The sequence below is a fragment of the Nicotiana tabacum genome, chromosome 24, assembly GCF_000715075.1.
Source record: "Nicotiana tabacum cultivar K326 chromosome 24, ASM71507v2, whole genome shotgun sequence".
NCBI classification, from domain to species: domain Eukaryota; kingdom Viridiplantae; phylum Streptophyta; class Magnoliopsida; order Solanales; family Solanaceae; genus Nicotiana; species Nicotiana tabacum.
The window spans coordinates 23,107,214-23,111,605 of record NC_134103.1 but is presented as its reverse complement, the minus strand read 5'-3'; positions in this window follow the sequence as shown (position 1 = coordinate 23,111,605).

Sequence of the window (4,392 nt, the reverse complement as noted above, 5' to 3'; positions counted from 1 at the left end):
CCTCTTAGGACAACAATCACTCACTGGGCTTCCAACACTTATCACTCACTGGGCTCCCAACCCTCATCACTCACTCTCGATGGGTACCCGCGCTTACTGGGGGTGTACAGACTCCGGAGGGACTCCTACAGCCCAAGCGCTATAATCTGCATGGACAACTCACGTGTGGCACGGATAACTCACATGACATAATATAATATAAGGATCCGCACGGCCAACTCACGTGTTGCACGGCCAACTCACGTGCTATAGTACAATATAAAGATCTGCACGGCCAACTCACGTGTTGCACGGCCAATTCACGTACTATAGTATAATATAAGGATCTGCACGGCCAACTCACGTATTGCACGGACAACTCACATGCTATGGTATCAATATCTCACAATCAGGCCCTCGGCCTTACTCAGTTATAAATCTCTCCAGTCTCTTGGCCTCTCAATAATCATGAAATCAGTCCAAACAACAAGGATATGATGTATCAGTAATAATAACAGAGACTGGGATAAAATGTGCAAGTAAAACTTGAGACTGAGTACATATAGCATTTAGCAGGCAATTCAACAAGTACGCAACCTCTGTGGGAGCATGATACCTCTGTGGGAGCATGATTTGTAACATGATTTACAGTCAAGTGTTTATCAACAAATAGAGAGCATATAACTAACAACAAATTATTCAACTTTACAGTTTCCCGGGACGGACCAAGTCATAATCCCTTCGGTGCATACCCACACGCCCGTCACCTAGCATGTGCGTCACCTCCAAAATAATCACATGATACCAAAATTCGGGGTTTCATACCCTCAGGACCAGATTTAAAATTGTTACTTACCTCAGAGCGTGAAATTCTTTACTCTGCTATGCCTTTGCCTCACAAATCGGCCTCCGAATGCCTCGAATCTAATCACAAATAATTCGTTTCAGTCAATAAAATTTAATGGAATTAACTCCATAAGAAAATGCTAATTTTCCATAAAAATCCGAATTTTAGCTCAAAAATCGCTTGTGGGGCCCAAGTCTCGGAACTCAACAAAAGTAACAAAATCCGAAAGCCCATTCAACCACGAGTCTAACCATACAAATTTTATCAAAATTCAACCCCAAATCGACCCTCAAATCTTCAATTTAAACTAAGAGGGTTTTCAAACGTTTCCAACTTAATTCACCAATTAAATGATAAAAACAACCAAGGATTCGGGTAATTTAACCAATATTGAGTTAAGAACACTTACCCCATTGTTTTCCTTGAAAAACTCCCGAAAATCGCCTCTTCCCGAGCTCAAATTCGTCAAAAACTTTTCAGAACTTAAACTCACTGTCCAAACCTCTCTTCTTCGCAAACGCGACAGGTCCCTCGCGTTCGCGAAGCACCACTCGACTGCCCACAAATTCAACCCTTCGTGAACACCACCGTGGCTTCACGAACGCGAAGCTTTACCAGCTCAGACCTTCGCAAACGCGAATGCCACCTCGCGAACGCGTAGAACAAGGACCTGAGTTCCCCAATAGCCTCACTCCTCTTTGCAAATGCGACACCTCTCACGCGTTCGCGATGCACACACAGACCATACCTTCGCGTTCGCATCCTCCCCTTCGCGGACGCGAAGAACAAAACCTTACACTCAGAAAACACTCTTTGCGAACCCGAGGGCCCACTCGCGAACGCGAAAGAGAGAATCAAAAAAATGCAGCAGCAGATATCAGCAATCTCACCACGGCCAAAAATGATCCGTTAACCATCCAAAACTCACCCGAGCCCCTAAGGACCTCAACCAAATATACAAACAAGTCCTAAAACATCATACGGACTTAGTTGAACCCTCAAATCACCTCAAACAATGCTAAAACCATGAATTACACCCCTAATTCAAGCCTAATGAACTTTAAACTTTCTAGTTTCTCCAAACGACTCCAGAACCTATCAATTCACGTCCGATTGACCTCAAATTTTGCACACAAGTCATAAATGACATAACGGAGGTATTCTAATTTTCAGAATCGGATTCCGACCTCGATATAAAAATATCAACCCCCGGTCAAACTTCCCAAAAATTCAACTTTCGGCATTTCAAGTCTAATTCCTCTACGGACCTCCAAATAATATTCCGGACATGCTTCTAAGCCCAAAATCACCATAAGGAGCTATTGGAATCATCAAAATTCAAATCCGAGGTCGTTTACACATAGGTCCATATCCGGTCCACTTTTCTAACTTAAATTTTCAATTATGAGACTAAGTGTCTCATTTTACTCCGAATTCCTTCCGGACCCAAACCCACTAACCCGGTAAGTCATAAAACAACTATAAATCATAAATTGAGCAGTAAATGGGGGAACGGGGTTATAATACTCAAAACGACTGGCTGGGTCGTTACATTCTCCCCCTCTTAAACAAACGTTCGTCCTCAAACGGGTTTAGAACAATACCTGGAGTTTCAAATAAGTGTGGATATTTGCTCCGCATCTCCTGCTCAATCTCACAAGTAGCTTCTCCAGCTGGCTGGCATCTCCACTGCACCTTCACTGATGCTATGCTCTTTGACCTTAGCTTTCTAACATGCAGGTCTAAAATAGCCACTGGTTCCACGTCATAAGTCAAATTACCATCCAGCTGTACTGTACTGAAATCCAGAATATGAGACGGAACCCCAACGTACTTTCGGAGCATGGATACATGGAACACTAGATGAACACCTAATAGACTAGGTGGCAAAGCAAGTTCATAAGCCACCTCTCCAATTTGCTTAAGTATCTCAAAAGGCCCAATATACCGAGGGCTCAACTTGACCTTCTTCTCGAACCTCAACACACCCTTCATGGGTGAAATCTTAAGCAAAACCTACTCCCCCACCATGTGAGAAACATCATGAACCTTCTTGTTGGCATAACTCTTTTGTCTAGACTTTGCCATGCGAAGCCGTTCCTGAATCACTTTGACCTTCTCTAAAGCATCCTGAACCAAGTCAGTACCCAATAGCCTAACCTCACCAGGCTCAAACCAACCCACCGAAGATCGGCACCGTCTCATATACAAAGCTTCATACGGAGCCATTTGAATGCTTGACTGGTAGCTATTATTGTAAGCAAACTCCGCGAGTGGCAGAAATTGATCACAATAACCCCCAAAATCAATGACACAAGCGCGTAGCATATCCTCCAATATATGAATAGTGCGCTCAGACTGTTCATCCGTTTGAGGGTGAAATGTTGTACTCAACTGAACCTGTGTGCCCAATTCTCGCTGCACTGCCCTCCAAAAATGTGAGGTAAATTGCTTACCCTGATCTAAAATGATGGACACCGGCGCACCGTGTAGGTGAACAATCTCATGAATATAAATCCCAGCCAACCGCTCCGAAGAATAATTAGTACCGACTGGAATAAAATACGCAGATTTGGTCAACCGGTCTACTATCACCCAAACAACATCAAACTTTCTCAAAGTCTATGGGAGTCCAACTAGAAGTCCATGGTAATACGCTCCCACTTCCACTTCGAAATTTCAAGTCTCTGTAGCAATCCGCCCGGTCTCTGATGCTCGTACTTTACCTGTTGACAATTTAAACACCGAGATACAAATGCAACTATATCTTTCTTCATCCGCCTCTACCAATAGTGCTGTCAAATCCTGATACATCTTCGTGGCGCTTGGATGAATAGATTACCACGAACTGTGAGCTTCCTGGAGAATCAGCTCACGTAAACCATCTACATTAAGCACACAAAGCCTGCCCCACATCCGTAATACACCGTCATCTCCAATAGTGACTTCCTTGGCATCACCGTGCTGAACCGTGTCCTTAAGGACAAGCAGATATGGATCATCATACTGGCACTCTCTGATGCGATCATATAAAGAAGATCGAGAAACCACACAGGCCAAAAGTCGATTCGGCTCGGAAATATCCAATCTAACAAACTGATTAGCCAAGGCCTGAACATCCAAGGCTAAAGGTCTCTCTGCTACCAGTAAGTATGTTAAGCTGCCCAAGCTCTCCGCCTTATGACTCAAGGCATCGGCCACCACATTGCCTTTTCGGGATGATAGAGAATGGTGATATCATAATCCTTAAGCAACTCCAACTACCTTCGCTGCCGCAAGTTAAGATCCTTCTGTTTAAATAAGTGTTGTAGACTCCGATGATCGGTATATACCTCACACTGGACACCGTACAAGTAATGCCGCCAATTTTTCAAGGCATGAACAATAGTTGCTAACTCAAGATCGTGGACTAGATAATTCTTCTCATGTACCTTTAATTGTCTGGATGCATAGGCAATCACCCTACCGTCTTGCATCAGCACTGCGCCGAGACCAATACGCGACACGTCACAATACACAGTATAAGACTCTAAACCTGTAGGCAACACCAATACTGGAGCTGTAGT